The sequence below is a fragment of the Dioscorea cayenensis genome, chromosome 21 (genome assembly GCF_009730915.1).
Source record: "Dioscorea cayenensis subsp. rotundata cultivar TDr96_F1 chromosome 21, TDr96_F1_v2_PseudoChromosome.rev07_lg8_w22 25.fasta, whole genome shotgun sequence".
Taxonomy (NCBI): domain Eukaryota; kingdom Viridiplantae; phylum Streptophyta; class Magnoliopsida; order Dioscoreales; family Dioscoreaceae; genus Dioscorea; species Dioscorea cayenensis.
In genome coordinates this window covers 3,982,481-4,002,122 of record NC_052491.1, presented here as the reverse complement: position 1 = coordinate 4,002,122, position 19,642 = coordinate 3,982,481, and the positions used below count along the sequence as shown (strand labels likewise).

Genomic DNA, 19,642 nt, shown 5'->3' with positions numbered 1-19,642 from the left:
GTACACTTGCGGGGAAGCAATCAACTCCTCAAACCCCTCCGGCATCACCATCACCACCTCCACCAGCACCCTTCGATCTAGCACCAGCATAAGTAGCTGAGCCAGAGCGTGACACCAACGCTAGATTTATTTTCTTTCATTTTTATTACTTTTTGCATTTTATTTTGGACTTGTATATTCAGAAAAGATTTTCCATCTGAGTTGCAATGATTGTATTCTTGAGTTTAGGAGAAGTTTTAACATTGAATGTCTTCATGTTCTAGTTTTTGCTTGAATTTGTAGGAATTTTTGCCCGATTTTCACTTGTTGCACTACTAACTCTTTAAACTCTTTTGGAAACTCATGTTTGATGTTAAAGGGACTAGTTATTGTTGTTTCTTTTGTTATTTTTGAAAAAAATGGAAAAATAAAAAGAAAGAACAAAATAGTTTAATTGTTTAGTTGTGCTTGTTGGGTGGAAAGAGCTACCACCTATGAAGTATGAAGCTACTCTCATAAGTCAGATACTAGTTATCCCCTAATGAGAGAAAGAGCTATCTCATAGGATGTGTGAAAGCTACCACTCTGGTAGAAAGAGCTACCACCTCGAAAGTGTGAAAGCCACCTTAGCGGCCGGTGTGGAAATGGCTACCTTAGAGGATGTGTGAAGCTACTACCATCTTTGAAATTCTTGTTACTTTTTGTAGATAAAAAAATCTCTAGCACTTAGAACTTTGAGGAGTATACTTTGGGTTGTTTTGAGTGAGTTCACGCACTTACACGATTTTGGGTTTGTTATCCTTTTTTATTCAAGTTTTTAGATTGAGCATTGATTTATCGTATTTAGTGTTGAAATCTCCCTTACTTGTAGAATGCTCTCTTTGTATGCTTTGGTGAACCTAAGGCCAAGCACTTCCAATAATTCCTTCATCTATACTTTAATGTTTAAATTTTTGTTTGAGGACAAGCAAAAGGTTAAGTGTGGGGGAGTTTGATAAGTGCTTGTGTGATAAGAATACAAAGTGTTCTTTCCTTATGATGAGCATTATTTTTCTTGGGATTTAATGCTAATATGTGTGTATTTATGTTACTTTCATGCAGATAGGGTTGTGAGGCAAAATATTCGAGAAAAAAGCCAATGTGGATCATAAATGCATCATTTGGAGGAAATATTGAGAAGATTCAAACACAAAGACATAAGTCGGGTTCGAAATGAGGGATTGTGTGCCAACCTCCTTATATTCAAGATAGCACAACGATTGGGAGGGGCACAAAAACAGTCACATTCAAGCATTCCGGTTTGTGCATGTATAGCAAGATCTCCACAAACATGTCCGATATTAAAGAAGCAAAGCGATTCACGATGTAAACGTGTGCCTGTTTGCGTTACCTCGATGAAAACATGGATTCGGGAGAGTTTCGGGCCAGTACTGTAGCAGTGTACTGTAGCAAACCATTGTAGCATTTCACCGTATCAGGTACAGTTCAGAGCTAGCTGAAACTTAGCAAAACAGAGAATCCACACAAGCGTGTGGACATTCCACACGCCTGTGTGAAAAATCCACAGGGGCGCTCACATGGCCGTGTGGATTCCCAATTCCAACCCTATTTAAGGCCGATTTCGGCTCTGATTTCAGAATTCTTTTCTCCATCTTTTGACTAACCCGAGAGAGGGCTGCGGCTAGGGTTTAGAGAGGTATTAGATAGGATTTGGATAGGTTCTATGGCTCCAACATCGTGTTCTGTTTGGAAGAAGGTTAGTGGGAGAGCTTTCATCGGTGCAGATCCGGCGAGGTGTATCCTAGGCCGGACAAAGGGACTATTAGATGAGTAGAGGACTCTCCACAAGACCTTTGCCATGACTATCAAGGGGGTTTTCTATGGATTTTTTGCTTTTACACTTGATTTCATTGATTGTAGTTAGCTCCATGGAGAGCTAAACCCCATAATGGGTACTTGGGTATTTGTGAACCCTAGGATGTATTTGTTTCATTGAATCTCTTTATTATGCTTTCAATTAATTGATGTTTGTTGTGAGTTCCAACCTTGAATGCTTGTTTGTATGAACATTTACCCTAGAGTTACACTAGGGTTAAGAGTTCTTATTAGTAACCCTTGTGAGTGAGTGACACACCACGAGAGTTAGACAAAGCTAGATTAGAGAGGGTTGAGATGGTGAGTCGAGAGGTAGCGGAGCATCCACTTTCCCCTCCAGTGTGATTTATTCTACCTCCATTCCCTCATGTTCTTTGCAGTCATAGTAGAGTAAATTGGCTAAAAGATGACCTTCCGCTGTGCCTTAGTTGTGGGTGCAACGGAGTGAAGCGTTGAAGTGATTTTAGCACCTAGGGCTTAAGTGTGGCTAAGGACCTTCCACCTGGACCAAAGGGTTAGGTCTACATCTCGGAAGAGAGTTTATCACTTGGAATCCCTAGAACTCATTGCAATTCTATACAAGTGTGTGGTTGAGAGGTTATTTAATTTCACCTCCAGCACATGTATAGAGTTAGGTATGGTTGACTTTAGGTTTGGGAACATGTATCTAAGGATCTCCACGACTCATTATTGCATCAGTTAGGAAGTATAATAGAGGGTTATTGCACTTAAAATGATTGTCCTAGGTGGTGCAGTATCCGGGTACCCCATTTATATCGTTTGCCTTATCTTCTCCTTTACTTGTGTTCTCTTTCTTGGTTTTTTTGTTATTTCACATTTTGTCACACATATCACTGTTCATCTTTCACTTAGTTAAGAAACAATTTAAATGTTTTTATTCCCTACTCCCTGTGGATACCATACCCCACTCATCTGGGATTTTATTACTTCGACAAACCTGCGCAATTACGGGACATACACAAGGGGGGTTGTCAAGTTTTGGCGTCGTTACCGGGGAGTAGGCGTTTAGAGATACTTTGCACTTTGTTTTCTTATCTATTCATTCATTCATTCTATTTTACATCTTCTTTTCTATCATCGTTCTGATTTTTTTTTTCTTTCTTTTTGGTGCAGCTCCAGGTTATGACCCGAGGGAACCCCTCAATATTGATTGAAGGAGATCCTGAGCTTGAACGTACAATTAGAACAAAAGGGAAAGAACCTATGCAAGAACCATCTAATCTTGCTGATTTGGAAGTAGAAGAATATGAAAACATGGTAGAATAGAATGAGCAACAGTGGACATTATCTGACTATGCCAGACCTTCATTATTGCGGACATAATCGAGTATTGTGCGTCCCCCAATTACAGCTCAGAACTTCGAGCTAAAGCCTGCAATCGATTTCATTATTGATTGTATCTTGCTACATAGAAAGCTAAAACATCTAGTGGGTACTTGGATTTCTGAAACCTAGGATGTATTTGTTTTATTACCCTTTTATTATGTTTTCCTTAATTAATGTCTTTAATTGAGTTCCAATCTTGATGCTTGTTGAATGATTTCTCCCTTAGAGTGACTGATAAGTGCTTGTGTGATAAAAATATGAAGTGTTCTTTCCTTGTGTTGAGAATTACTTTTCTCGGGTTTTAATGCTAATATGTGTGTAGTTATGTTTCTTTCATGCAGGTAGGGTTGTGAGGCCGAATATGAAATAAAGAAGCCAATGTGGGTCGTAAATGCACCTATTTAGAGGAAATCTTGCTAAGGTTCAAACGCGAAGACATAGGTCGGGTTCGAGATATAGGAATGTGTGCCAACCTCCTCATATTCAAGTTAGTATAACTATTTGGAGGGGCACAAGGGCAGTCACATTCAAGTGTTCCGACTTGTTCATATAGAACAAGATCTTCAGCAACATGTCCGTTAATGAAGAAGCAAAGCGATCCATGACGTAAAAGTGTACCAGTTTGCGTTACCTCGATGAAAGCATGGATTCAGGAGTATTTCGGGCCGGTACTGTAGTAGGGTACTATAGCAAAATTGTAGCAAGAATACTGTACCAGAATTGTTCACTGCCAGCCAAGAAAATAGGAATTGTTCACTGTAGTAGGGTACTCTTGGATTCTGGAGTATTTCGAGCCGGTACTGTAGTGTGATCTATCCTACCTCCAAGTTCCAAGAGTTCTTTGCGACCATAGTAGAGTGAATGGGCTAAGGGATGACCTTCTGCTGGGGCTTAGTTGCGAGTACAACGGAGTGAAGCGTTGAAGTGGTTTTAGTATCTAGGGCTTAATTGTGGCTAGGGATCTTTCACCTGGACCAAAGGGTTAGGTCTATACATAGGAATGGGGTTTATTATTTGGAATCCCTAGAGCTCATTGCAATTCTATACGAGTGCAAGGTGCTGAGATTGTTCGATTTCTCCTCCGGGACATGTATAGAGTTAGGCATGGTTCACCTTAGATTTGGGACTATACAATTAAGGATTTCCATGACAAATTATTCATTAATTAGGAAGTATAATAGAGGTTTCTCACACTTCCAATGATTGTCCTAGGCGGAACAATATCCGGGTACCCTATCTTTATCGATTGCCTTACCTTCTCCTTTACTTGTGCTCTCTTTCTTGTTGTTTTTACTCATGAGAATTGAGTCTTATCACACGTATCACTATTCATCTTCCACATTAGTTAAGAAACAATTTAAGTGTCATTATTCCCTACTCTCTGTGGATATGATACCCACTCATCTTGGATTATTACTTCGACACCCGTGCACTTGCGGTGTACACGGATATACGGATATGTCAAGTTTCTGGGGAGTAGGTATTTAGAGATACTTTGCACTTTGTTTTTCTTAGCTATTCATTTATTCATTCTATTTCATATTTCCTTATTCTATCATCATTCTGATTTTGTTTCCTTTCTTTTGGTTCAGCTCCAGGTTATAACCCGAGGGTGACAAGGTCCCCTTGCGTATATCCTGCAAGTGCACGGGTTTATCGAAGTAATAATCCCGGGTGAGTGGGGTCGAATCCATAGGGAGTAGGGAGTAAAGACACTTAATTCGATTCTTAGCTATGTGGAGTATCAACAATAATAAGTGTGATAATGATTCAATTCTCAACAATTAAAAGCAACAAGTAAGAGAGCAAAAGTAAGGAGGAGGTAAGGCAATCGATAAAGATGGGGTACTCGGATGATGCTTCACCTAGGATAATCGCTTCAAGTGCAAGAACTCTCTATTATGCTTCCTAATCAATGCAATGGTGAGTCATGGAAATCCTTACATACATAGTCCCAAATCTAAGGTCAACTATGCCTAACTCTATTTATGTCCCGGAGGAGAGATTAAATAACCTCTCAACCTCGCACTCGAATAAAGTTGCAATGAGCTCTAGGGATTCCAAGTGATAAATCGCTTCCTAATTATAGACCTAACCCTTTGGTCCAGGCGGAAGGTCCCTAGCCACAATTAAGCCCTAGATACTAAGATCCCCTCAACGCTTCACTCCATTGCACGCGCAACTAGGCCCCAGCGGAGGTTCATCTCTTAGATCATTCACTCTATTATGGCCGCGAAGAACTCAAGGAACGGAGGTAGAATCTATCACGTCGGAGGGGAAAGGGGACGCTCTTGTACCTCTCGACTCACCCTCTCAACCCTCTCCAACCTAGCTTTGTCTAACGCTCGTGGTGTGTCACTCACTCACAAGGTTACCAACAAGAACTCTCAACCCTAGTGTCACTCTAGGGGAAATGTTCATACAATCAAGTATTCAAGGTTGGAACTCACAATAAACATCAATTTATTGAAAGCATAATAAAGAAGTTCAAAGAAACAAATACATCCTAGGGTTCACAATCACACAAGTACCCACTAGGGGTTTAGCTCTCCATGGAGCTAAGTACAATCAAAGAAATTGAATGTAAAAGCAATGAATCCATAAAGAAACCCCCTCGATGGTCGTGTCGATGGTCTTGCGGAGAGTCCTCTACTCATCGTCCGAGGATTCCCTCGTCCAGTATAGGATATGCCTCGATCGAAGCTCCCGTACCAACCTTCTTCCTCAGGAATGACGATGTCAGAGTCGTAGAACCTCTCCAAAACCTTGGCAAATACCCCTCAAAACCATACCCGAAGCCCTCTCTCAAGTTGGGGAAAAGATGGAGAAAAGAATACCAAAATCGGGCCTGAATCGGCTTTTAATATGGCTGGAATCGGGCAACTCCACGGGCGTGGACGATACACGCGCCCATGCGGAATTTCAACACGGGCATGGATAATTTTCACATGCCCGTGTGGATTCTATGTTTCTCGGCCGACTGTGAACAGTGCTACTACAGTGCTTTCTACAGTGCCGCTACATTGCTCTGCTACAGTCTTCGACTTGAATATCTTCCCAATTTCATATTTTCATCTTGGTAACGCAAACGGGCACACGTTCACGTCGTGAATCACTTGCTTCTTCAGTAATATATATGTTGGTGGAGCTCCTGTTCTTATATGCATAAGACGGAATGCTCGAGTTTGACAGGCTTTGTGCCCCTCCAAATGGATGTGCTCACTCGAATGCGAGGAGGTTGGCACACACTCTAGCATCTCACACCGGTCCTATGTCTTCGCGTTTGAACCTTAGCAAAATCTCCTCCAAAATAGGTGCATTATGATCCACATTGACCTATTTCCTTCATCATCAGCCTCACAACCATACATGCGTAAAAGTAACATAAAAACACACATATTAATGTAAAAACCTGAGAAAAGTAATGCTCAACATAAGGAAAGAATGCTTCGCATTCATATCACACAAGCACTTATCAAACTCTCCCAGACTTAAGCTTTTGCTTGTTCTCAAGCAAACATTAAAACATTCTGTGCATCAATGAAGAAAATATTGAAAGTGCTTGGCCTTAGGTTCACCGAGGCATACAAAGAAAGTATTCTACAAGTAAAGAAAATTTCAACACTAAATACGAAAAATCAATGCTCTAGCTAAAAACTTGAATAAAAAAGGACAACAAACCCGAATTTCTTGTAAGTGTGTGAACTCACTCAAAACAACCCAAGTTATACTCCTCAAAGTTCTAATTACAAGGGACTTATTTATCTACAAAAGTGATAAAAATTTTAAAAGATGGTAGTAGCTTCACACATCCTCTAAGGTAGCCTTTTCCAAAGCGGCCGCTAAGGTGGCTTTCACACTTTCAAGGTGGTAGCTCTTTCTACACGAGTGGTAGCTTTCACTCATCCTATGAGATAGCTCTTTCTCTCATTAGGGCATAACTAGTATCCAACTTGTGAGAGTAGCTTCGTACTTCATAGGTGATAGCTCTTTCCACCCAACAAACACAAATAAACAATAAAACTATTTTGTTCCTTCTTTTCATTTCCCAGTTTTTTTTTTTAAATTTACCAAAAGAAGTAAATCTAACTAGTCCCTTTAACATCAAACATGAGTTTCCAGTAGAGTTCAAAGAGTGAGTAGTGCACTAAGTGTAAATCGGGCAAAAATTCCTAAAAATTCAAGCAAGAACTAGAGCATGAAAACATTCAATGTTAACAATTCTCCTAGACTTAAGAATACAAACATTGCAACTAAGGTGAACCGCCATTGGCTATGTGAGCATATAACAATCAAGAACAATAGAAAAGATGTGTGCAGTATGAAACTCCCCCCCACACTTAAGTTGTACATTGTCCTCAAAGTACTCATGCAAGCTCACTCAAAATATATCATTCAAAAATATATGTGGGAGAAGCAATCAAAACAATACTCCCCTGACTCCTAGTGTTGTGTTTGATGAAGCAAATTCCATGGGAGTAGTGTTCCAACGGGTTGTGAAGCTCACACGGTCAAGTGCCAAAGCACCTTGACCGTGCCCATGACTAAGTCTCAATTTCCAGGAAGACAAGACCATCTGCACGCATACACGAGGGGATTCAGTGAAGCTCAAGAAAAACAAAAATAACTCGAGTGTATAAAAGATGAAGCAATGAATACAACTCGATAATGCAAAATAACATAAACTCAAAAGGAAAATCCCTTCTCAGTGAACAAGTCTAAAAACAAGAAAATAAGATAAAGTAAAATGCATGAAAGTAAAAGAAAGGTCAAGTGTCGGAGTCGCTCTCGGGCTCCGCTGCTGCTGTTGCTGAAGTGGAGGCATATAGTGGGTCCTCCGGTGCTGGGGTCGAGGAGGGAGGTGCTGGATAAACTGAGGGGGCCTGAAGAGTCCACGACTGCAGGACAAATGATGAGGCAACGTCTCGCTCTAGGATCTGCTGTAATATGTCAAAACGTGCCATGAACTCTGTGTACTGAGTAGCTTGCGTAGCCCTAATCTCGGCAACCTCGGTTCGGACCACTCCTATAGCATTCTCGAGCCTCTTAAAGTGATCATTGGCTCGAGATGGTGAAAACATACGCACTGGGGGTGGTTCCTCGGCCGCTGGAGGTACCTTCGGTCTCCATCGATGCGGGCTGAGGCTCGGGGGCGGGTTGAGATGCTCCGGCGTCATCACCTTCATCCTCAGCTATCTCTGGGGCTGGTAGGACTAACGCAAAAACCCCTGTCCGAACCCTGTGGACCATGCCCATCAACTGCATCGTCTCTAGACCCAGGGGAGCGGGTACACTCGTTTTCTCGGCCCCACGAATCGAATCCAAGAGACCCATGCCCAACACTAATCTCGTAATGTAAGGGCCCGAGAAGATCGCTCCCAGTCTAGCATACTGTGCCTAATGTCTGATGTAATCAGCCAAGATGTGCCCTAAGTGGATCGGTACGCGCTCTACCATCGAGTACAAGTACAGCAACTCCTGAAGGCTCAAGACACCAGTACTGTCACCACGGCCATTCACCGACCTACTCATGATGGCGTGCAAATATTTGTAGGCAGGTCAGGAAAGGCACATGGCCTTGGACACCCCCGGCTCGTACTGACCTTGACCACGTAGCACTCTGTAAGCTCTCTGCGCGGTCAAGGTTCCAGGATAATCAGTAGGCAACTGTGCATACTCCTCTGTATCTGTGAATGCCTCCTCATATAAGCCAAGTAGTACGGAAAACTGCGTAATGCTCAAGCTATGGTGCCGTCCAAACACTCTGAACTGAATGGTGCCCAAACTGTCGAAGCTCGCATACGCTCTATCAAACTCGAACGAGGAGAGCACCTCCAGCGCAAACTCTCGGATGGCTAGCTCTCTAATTGTTAACAACTGCCACTAACCACCATCTGAAACAAGGTCCTCAACCTCATCAGTGAACTCATTTCCCTACTGAAGATCTCGTAGTATAGTCGTGTCCAAGAATCGAGTCTGTCCGAAGTGGAGTCTCGATAAGCGCTCATAACGGACCTGATGTTTGGGAATCGCAAATCGCATGCCCTCGGGCTCAAAGGATGACTCACGTGGCCTCTTATCAGCTTGCTTCTTTGACCTAGGTGCCATGATCTGCCAAATTTAAACAAAATTAGTCGAACAAGTTGATAAAACAATACTACAGAAATCCACACGGTCATGTGGAATTTCTGCACGCCCGTGTGGATTCACGGGGCGTGAGAACCGCACGGCCAGGCATCAATAATCCAAAAATACAACTCAATAATATCTCTAACTTCGTTCTAAACACAAATCATTGTTCCAATTGAAGAAACGAAGCATTATTAACTAGATTAATCAATAGAAATCATGAATTGACGAAGAAGATGATGAAAAAGGATTTACCGACGAGGAGAAGTGAGTAAATGAAGAGTCGGCCGGAAAACTTTGCTAAAATCCCACCAAACTAGCGCAATGGACTAGGAGAGTATTGTGAGAGTGTTTTCAAATGAAAAAGGAGTCGTGAAGAGGGAGAGAAATCATCCTCTTTTAAACAGAACTCGTGACTTTTGACGTTCTGTGCATCCACACGGGCGTGTGGAAATTCCCCACGCCCGTGCGCCTCACTTCAAAAACTCCACAGGGGCGTACGCACGCACCTGTGCGTTCTCAGGAAAAACTCTCACTGACTTAGAATGATATCACACGGGCGTGCGGAAAATATCCACGCCCGTGCGCCAGACCCACAGGGGCAGACGCACACCCCTGTTGCTTCCCTGGACATCCGAGAAAGATATTAAGTCTTCCACACGCCCGTGCGTAAATTCCCCACGGGCGTGGACATTCTTAAGCCCAATTCACAGGGGCAGCCGCACGCCGCTATGTTTTCTCGGGATGGAGGGATCAACCTGCAGAGTTTCGCACGGGCGTGCGAAAATTACCCACGCCCGTGTGTGGTTCACATGGTCACCAACAGGGGTGAGTCCACGCCCCTGTGTGCTCTCGGGAAAATCTGCCCAACTCTGTAGGAAGGCACACGCCCGTGCGGAAATTACCCACGGGCATGCTCCAGTCGCATGGTCATCCACAGGGGCAGCCGCACGCCCATGTGCCCTCTCTGGATGAGTTCACAGTACACATCCACGGGCGTGCGGAAATTCCCCACGCCCGTGTGTTTTCTCTGGATGACTTAGAAAAACCTGCTGGCTCTGCAGAAATATTCTGAACATGTTGACACACTCAGAGCCTGCCCTATTATGCAAAATTTACCAGATAAAAACACAAAATAGAACTCAAACGACCAAACTTCACCAATTCGCAACAAAACACACAATGAATTCTTTTAAAAACCCACAATAAAATCACAGCACAAGCACTCAAAAATTGAAATACCAACACTTAACAATTTATTCATGCAAACAAACTAAACTAAAAGGTACGAAAACCGTAAACACTTGGGTTGCCTCCCAAGAAGCGCTTGTTTAACGTCACTAAGCTTGACGTATCTTTCTTACCTCACGGGGGTTCATGAATGAAGGTTGCCCTCTTACCCATAACTTGAAAGCATGATGAGCAAAGTCTCTTGAGGGTAGAGGGTGTACTATCGGGCTTCGGACCACCTAGCAATCGTTCATCCAACATCCTTGGCTCATGTACGTCTCCAACAGTCTTGGGGCGTTTTTGGTGGCATCTCCTAGCTATCTTCATTTTCCGGAGCACCTTCTTCAAGATCCCCAGGGTAGATGTTTCCTCTCCATTCGAACCAAGCATCATTACTTCTTCATTGCTCTCCTCTTGGTCAAACAAATCTTCATACGAATCCGGGTTGAACATTTCCTGTATATATTCATCAACAATCTCATCAGTAGTGTCTAGAAGATACAAAGTGTCATCAAAATCGACAGAATGTCGCATGGCTTCAGCAAGGCGGTAAGTGAGCTTATCGTCTCCGACTCTCAATGTGAGCTCTGCACCGTCCATGTCAATCAATGCTTTGGAAGTCCGCAAGGACGGTCTCCCAAGTATCAAGGTTACATCTGGATCCTCATCGACATCTAGCACTACAAAGTCAATCGGAAAGATGTACTTGTCCATCTTGACAAGCACGTCTTCAATAATGACTCTCGGATGTCGCACCGTTTGGTCCGCCAATTGTAAAGTCATCCGAGTAGGCCTAGGCTCACCCAAGCCTAGGTTTTGGAAGAAAGTATATGGCATGACGTTGATGCTCGCCCCTGAATCCGCCAATGCCATTTCCTCACCTAAGTTGCCGATGTTACACGGAATGATGAAGCTTCCCGGGTCTTTCTTCTTGTTTGGCATGTTCTTTTGCAACACCGCCGAGCATGAAGCATCAAGCACCACTGAAGCACTCTACTCCAATTTCCTCTTGTTGGTCAATAGGTCTTTCAGGAACTTCGCATACTTAGGCATTTGAGCCAAAGCCTCAATAAAAGGAATGTTGATGTGGAGTTGCTTGAACAAACTCAGGAACTTCTTATACTGAGTGTGTCTAGTACAAGGGCAATGGTCACGCTACCAAGTACAACCTAGGAGTTGGTTTACAGAGTTCTCATGTAAGCAACACATCAAATGCACCAAGAATGAATCACAAACACACAACAATTGCAATAGACAAAATTAGATCATCCAAATACACAAGTTCACCCCAAGGTTCACTGGCATCCGGTGACCTTACGGTCTACTTGTCCATGCAAACAAATATAAACAATAGGTCCATGAAAACAACTACAAATGGCATAAGAAAACTTCCTCAAACAATAGAAGTGGGTTGACAAGCCAAGTGAGGTGGAAAGCTTCCACGGACGCCGCGATCGGGGTGGCTTCCCTTGTCGTCTACAAGCTCCCAAAGAAGAGATAGATGAAGATCTAGCCAAACCAAGCTTCTCCCTTTGATTCCCCTTCTCCAAAATGTGTGATCTTGCCTCCTCTGAACTGGTGGGAGTTGGCTCTAAGAACTCCCCCCAAAAGCTTTCTCCAAAAACATCCTCCCCCTTTTGCCCTAGAAATTCAGTCCAATATATACCCCGTCAGGTCCATACGGGCTCCATGCGGGCGCATAGAGCCCGTGAAGCTCACTGCCATTTTGCCTAGAAAAGGTGTCGGTGCTACAGTATTCAACTACAATGTTTTCCTACAATAACTGAAAATTGTGAATTTCCAGCAAACATCACAGGCACTCATGCGAGCGCATGGACCCCATGAAGCTCACAACCAAATGCCTATAGCATGAATAGTGACTCCACTACAGTACCTCTAAAGTGCCTGCTACAGTGCTGGAACCCCAAAAATGCCATTTTTGGTGTCGAATTCGTGTAATTTGCATTTTTGAGCTTCGTTCGGCTCTTTTAAGATCTGCAACACTGAAATAACCAATTTAGACTTAAACGGGCATCAATTCATTAAAATATACACAAGTAATACAAGATTAATTCATATAAAATATGTACATTTAGGCATTTATCATTAGCGCTAAAACCTGATAAAATTGATGCTCATCATAAGGAAAGAACACTTCGCATTCTTATCACACAAGAACTTATCAAATGTATAAGGCACGACACTGATGCTAGACCCTTAGTATGCCAATGCCTTTTCTTCACCCATGAAACCAATGTTGCATAGAATGATAAAGCTTCCAAGGTCCTTCTTCTTGTTTGGCATATTCTTTTGCAACACCACCAAACATGAAGCATATAGAATCACAGATGCACTCTCCTCAGAGTTTTTCTTATTGGTCAAGAGGTCCTTGTGAAACTTTACATAATGAGGCATTTAAGACAACGCCTCCACAAATGGAATGTTGATGTGCTACTGCTTGAATAAACCAAGAAATTCTTATTTTGCTCATCATTTTGGTCATTCTTTAATCTTGAAGGATAAGGGATTCTTAGCTTGTAAGGTGGTGATGCCACCTCTTTTCCTTTTGTTCTCTCCTCAACCTCCACGACCTCATCAACATCGGTCTTCTCACCCGGAAACCTACCCTAAACTTCACTATGACTTCTTAAAGTGATCACCTTCACATGTTCCCTTATATTAGTTTCAGTGTTACTAGGCAAGCTTCCTTGAGGTCTCTCTGATAACTACTTTACAATTTTCCCCACTTGATTGATGCGGTGTGGTTGCGAAGTGTAACTTCAACCGATTGAAATCTTGTATCCAATGATTGAATGAACTTGGTTAAAGCATTCTCTAAATTGGTCATCTGGTTTTCCAACCCTGAAACTCGGTTCTCCATATTCGGGGCTTGTTGTTGTTGTTGGAAACATGGTAGTGCCATTGTCTTCTGTTGCCCTTGATTACTCCATGAAAGATTCAGATGGCTCCTCCAACCCAGATTGTACGTGTTGCTACATGGATTACCTTGATTTCTCATTATGTTACCCACAAAGACGACTTGTTCTATCGAGGATGTGCCACCAATAGAAATCGAGTAATTAGATGGAGCATATCCTTCCCCACACCCTGTGCAACTAGTCATGGCCGCCACTCTATTAGAAGTTAGGGTGTCTACCTTCTTTCTGTCCCTTGTATTCCACTAATAACTGTTCATAGCAATTTCCTTAATGAGATTCCTGGCTTCTTCTGAGGTCTAGCTCCCTATGGTACGTCCTATTGCAGCATCGAGTAACTGCTTCGTACTTGGGTTCAAACCATTATAAAAAGTCTGAATGATCATCCACTCAAGGAACCCATGCTGAAGACATTTCCGCAGGAGCTCCTTGAACTTATCCTATGTCTCAAAAAGAGACTCAAATTCCGTTTGCACAAAGGAAGAAATTTTATTCCTGAGGTTCACAAATTTTCCAGGAGGGAAATATTGGGCGAGAAAAGGTTCTACCATCTTCTCCAAAGTAGTAATCGATGCTCGACGTAATGAATGTAGCCACTGCTTTGCTCCCCCATTTAAGGAAAATGGAAACGCCCTCAATTTGATAGCATTATCCGTAACTCCATTAATCTTAAGCATGTCGCATATTTTTTAGAAGTTCTCTATATGATTGTTTGGATCTTCATCGACCAAACCACTGAACTGTACTGACTACTGTAACATTTGGATGAATGCTAGTTTGAGCTAAAAAACCTGGGCTATAATCGGTGGCCGCACAATGCTAGATTGTGTGCCAAGAACCGCGAGTCTGGCATAATCGGACAGTGTCCTCTGCTGCTCATTCTGTTCTACCATATTTGACCCTTCACCTTCTACCTCACCTTCATTTGTCTGTTCTTGTATAGGTTCTCGACCCATTCTACGAAGTGTTCATTCAAGTTCAGGATCACCTTCAACCAATGTCGAAGGGTTTCCCCGGTCATAACCCAGAGCTGCAACCGAAAAAAGAAAAACAAATCAGAACGATGGAAGAATAAGAAAGTGTGAAATACATTAAATTGTGAATAGCTAAAATAGCAAAGTGCAAAGTGTTTCTAAAACGCATACTCCCCGGCAACAGTGCCAAAAACTTGGCAATGCCATTTTGTGTGTGTACCACAAGTTCAAGGACCTTTCGAAGTAATAATACCCCGGTGAGTGGGTAGTCCAATCCACACGGAATACTGATTAGAAACACAAAGATTGCCATTTAACTAGAACGAAAATGAATTAATAGTGATGTGAATAAGAATCAATGCAAACAGAAATAAGAAAAGTAGAAGAAGGCACAAATAAAAGATAAGAGAGGCAATCAATGATAAATGGGGCATCCGGACATTGCACAGCCTAGAACTATTGTTTCAAGTGCAAGGCCAATCATTATGTTTCCTAACTAATGTCGAATGAGTCGTGGAGATCCGTAAACACATGGCCCCAAAACTTAAGGTTAACCATGACTAATCCTACACTATACCCCGGTGGAGAAATCTCTCAGTCTTGACACCTCACACTCTGCTAGGTTGCTTTAGGCTCTAGGGATTCCAAGTGATAAACCCTATTCCCTGAAACTGATCTAACCCTTTGGTCCAGGCGAAAGACCCATAGTCATAATTAAGCCCCAAATCCTTAGGATTACATCAACGCTTCACTTTGTTGCTTGCGCAACTAAGTTCCAGCGGAGTTCTTCTGTTAGCACTTCACTCTATTATGACTACAAAGAACTCTTGGAATATGAAGGTAGGATAAATCATACCGGAGAGGAAAGGGGACGTTTCGCTATCTCTCGACTCACACTCTCAACCCTCTCCAATCTAGCATTGTCTAACCCTCATGGTGTGTTACTCATCCACAAGGATTACCAAAATGAATTCTCAACCCTATTGTCACTCTAAGGGGAAATCAGCTCAACAAGCATTCAAGGTTGGAACTCAATTAAAGACATCAATTAAAGAATCATAATAGAAAGGTCAAAGAAATAATATCATCCTAGGGTTTACAAGCCCAAGTACCAACTAGGGGTTTAGCTCTCCATGGAGCAAAATAAAATCAATAATGAAATCAAAAGTAAAAATATCCAATCCATGAATAAAACACAATTGGTGTTTGTGTCGATGGTCTTGTGGATTGGCCGCGTCTTCTCCAAAGGTCCCCTTACCAAGCCTAGGGTACACCTCACCGGATTGGTACTAACGAAAGCTTCCCCAATAACTCTCTTCCAAAGGAAACACGGTGTCTAAGGCCGTAAAACTCTCCAAAAGGTGAGAAACGATAGGCCAAATGATGGAAATAAGGATCCCTAAATCGGGCTGAAATCGCAACTTAAATAAGGCTGGAATCGGGCATCCACAAGAGCATGTGGAATATCCACACTCCTGTATGAATAGTAACTACTACAGTGAATTACTACAATGATTTGTTGTAGTAACCTGCTATAGTAGTCCACCAAAAATACCCCGAATCTGCACTTTTCATCGATGCAACATAAACGACCACACGTATATTGATAAGTGCTTGAGTAGACATATTTTTATATATGTTTTACATGCATTGAGCATCATTTTTACCATGGTTTATGTCTCATATTGTGTATTTGGTGTTCTTTTATGCATATAGGTTGTGAATGCCTTGAAGAGTAAAAAGGAAGTAAAGATAGGCTATAAAGACACAATATTGGGAGTTCTTGTTCAATTCAAGGACCAAGACACAAAAAGAGTTCATAAACGTGGAGGTGTGTGCCAACTTCCAAGAAGATTCAAGTCAATTCACTTGTTGGAAGGGTACAAAGGCAGCCACATCTTCATGTTCCTTCTCTTTGTGAAGATTGCAAGACCTCTCAAAGATACGTCGATGAAGAAATGTTTTATAGCCTACCACATGGACGTGTGCCTGGACATGTGGCCTCAAGAGAAGAGTGTTTGGACTGCGTTTTATAGCAAAATACTGTAGCAATTTTACTAAAGTGAATAGTGATCATAAACACAAGGATTGCTATTTAACTAAAGCGTAGATAGATCGATAGTAGTGTGAACAATATCATTATGAAAAGAAATAAAAAGAACAAGAAAGAGAGACGTAACGAAAAAAAGAAAAGAAAGGCAATCGATAGAAAGTGGGGCACCCGGACATTACTCCCCTTAAGAGTATTGCTTCAAGTACAAAACCAACTATTATGTCTCCTAACTAATGCTTAATGAGTCATGGAAATCCTAAAATACACGGTCCCAAACATAAAGTCAACCGTGACTAGCCCTACACAATACCCCGATGGAGAAATCGCTCAGTCTCAACACCTCATACTGTGTAAAATTTCTTAAAGCACTAAGGACTTTAAGTGATAAACCCTATTCCCTAACATAGATCTAACCCTTTGGTCCAGGTGAAAGACCCCTAGTTATAATTAATCCCAGATACTAAGGATTACCTCAACACTTCACTCTATTGCTTGCGCAACTAAGCCCTAGCGGAGTTGGTCTCTTAGCACTTCACTCTATTATAACTGCAAGGAATTTTTGGAACATGGAGGTAGGTTAAATCACACCAAAGAGGAAAGGGGATGTTTTGCTACCTCTCGAGTCACCCTCTCGACCCTCTCCAATCTTGCTTTTTCTAACCCTCGTGATGTGTCACTCACTCACAAGGATTACTAATGTCGGCTCCCAATCCTAGTGTCACTCTAAAGGAAAACCCATTCAATAATCATTCAAGAATAGAACTCAATTAAAGACATCAATTAAAAAAACATAATAGAAAGATCAAAAAAACAATATCATCCTAGGATTTACATGTCCAAGTACCAACTAGGGTTTTAGCTTTCCATAGAGCAAGATATAATCAATAATGAAATCAAAAGTAAATGTGTGCAATCCATAAGTAAAACCACCTTGGTATTCATGTTAATGGTCTTGTGGAGTGGCCACATCTTCTCCAAAATGTTCCCTCATCAAGCCTAGGGCACACCTCATCGAATCGATGCCGATGAAAGCTCCACCAATAACTCTCTTCAGAAGGGATGTGGTGTTTAAAGCCATAGAACAACTCCAAAAGCCTTGCCAAAGCCTTTCTAAACCCTAGCAGCGAGCACCTCCAAAGATTGTGAAGAGATGGGCAAAAGATGGGAAAATGATTCTCAAAACAGACTGAAATCGCGTCTTAAATAGGCTGGAATCGTGCATCCCCACGTGGATTCACAGGAATCGATTTTTCAGTGGCTTGTGAACAGTAACTGCTAAAGTAATTTGCTATAGTACTCTACCCAAATACTCCTGAGTTCACACTTTTCATCGAGGCCACATGAATGGGCACACATTCATGCGGTAGATAGTATTGATTCTTCAACAAAAATCATATTTGAAGATAATCTTGTTAGAGTTGCACAAATCAGAACACATGAGTGTGACTGCCTTTGTGCCCCTCCGATTCGCATATTCACTAGAATACAATGGAGGTTGGCACACACTTACATGTCTTTGAGCACAACTCAACGCCTTCATGTTTGTTCACTCCAAGATGTCATCAACAAAGTGCCTCCACGATCTACTTTGGCTTCTTTCTTCTACACTTGTCTCCACAATCCTACATGCACGAAAGTAACACAAATACACATCAATGAGAGATAAAATCTGAGAAAAGTAATGCTTATTATATTAAAATAATACTTCATATTACTATTACATAAGCACTTATCACTCGTGTATAAGTATTACGAAGTATACTTTTTTTACATTGACCATTACTTTTATCATATATTTTTGTCTCATCTGTGTGTATTTGTGTTCTTTTGTGCATTTAGGGATTGTGTAAACAAGTTTGGAATAAAGAAAGCAAAAATAGATCATGGACGCAATTATTGAGGAAACTCTTGGACCAAACAAGGATCAAGGCACAAGTTGTGCTCATAGACATGTGGGTGTGTGCTTACCTCCAAAATGCTCAAGTGAATACACAAATTGGAGGGGCACAAAGGCAGTCACACTCATATGTTCTCACTTGTGTAACATTGTTAATAGCTTCATCAATGTGCTTGAAAGTAAGACGCGATGTGATCTACCGCATGGTTGTGTGCCCAACTTGGTGGCCTTGATGAAGAAAATGAAGTCGAGAGCATTGTAGGGAAAGTACTATAGTTGTTTGATATACTAAATCACTATAGTAGTTACAGTTCATAGCTCACAGGAAAATGAAGCCTAGAAATCCACAAGGCCATGTGGAAATTCCACATGCCTGTGTGGATGGCCAATTTCAGCCCTATAAATACCGCTTTGAGAGCTTCATTTAGGGATCTTCTTCCTATCTTTTTCCTATCTTTTGGGGAGGGGGCGGCTAGGGATGGGAGAGATTTTTGCTGGGATTTTGGAGTGGCTCTATGCCATTTGACAATGACTTCCTCGTTAAGAAAGTTATTGAGGGAGCTTGTGATGGCTGGATTCGGCGGGGTTTTCCCTAGTGATAAGTGCTTGTGCGATACGAATATGTGTGTTTTGCATTACTTTTCTCAGGTTTTTACACTAATATGTGTGTTTTTATGTTACTTTTATGCAGTAGGGTTGTGAGGCCGAGTATGAAAGAAATATGCTAATGTGGATCATAATGCACCAATTTTGGAGGAAATCTTGCTAAGGTTCAAACGCGAAGACATAGGTCAGGTGTGAGATGCTAGAGTGTGTGCCAACCTCCTCGTATTCGAGTGGGCATATCCATTTGGAGGGGCACAAAGGCAGTCACATTCGAGCATTCCGACTTATGCACATAGAACAAGAGCTCCACCAACGTGTACACCATTGAAGAAGCAAGTGATCCACGACATGAACGTGTGCCCGTTTGCATTACCCCGATGAAAGTATGAAATTGGGAAGTTATTCACTGCCGCCCGAGAAACCAGTGAAACAGAGAATCCACAAGGGCTTGTGGAAATTATCCACGCCCGTGTGGAAATTCCGCACGGGCGCGTGGAGCATCCATGCCCGTGTAGTCGCCCGATTCCAGCCCTATTTAAAGCCGATTCAGCCCCGATTTTGGTATTCTTTTCTCCATCTTTTCCCCAACTTGAGAAAGGTCTTCGGCTAGGGTTTC

General features: G+C 42.1%; 1 protein-coding gene and 1 non-coding gene across 2 annotated transcripts in view; both read left to right on the top strand.

Moving 5' to 3' along the window:
- LOC120252526 (probable leucine-rich repeat receptor-like protein kinase At1g35710) overlaps positions 1 to 19,642 on the top strand; it is a 39,276-nt gene that overhangs the window by 10,719 nt on the left and 8,915 nt on the right. The window lies entirely within an intron of this gene.
- On the top strand, positions 13,893 to 13,999 carry LOC120252628. The gene has a single exon (XR_005534085.1). It is a non-coding gene; the product is annotated as a small nucleolar RNA R71 (small nucleolar RNA).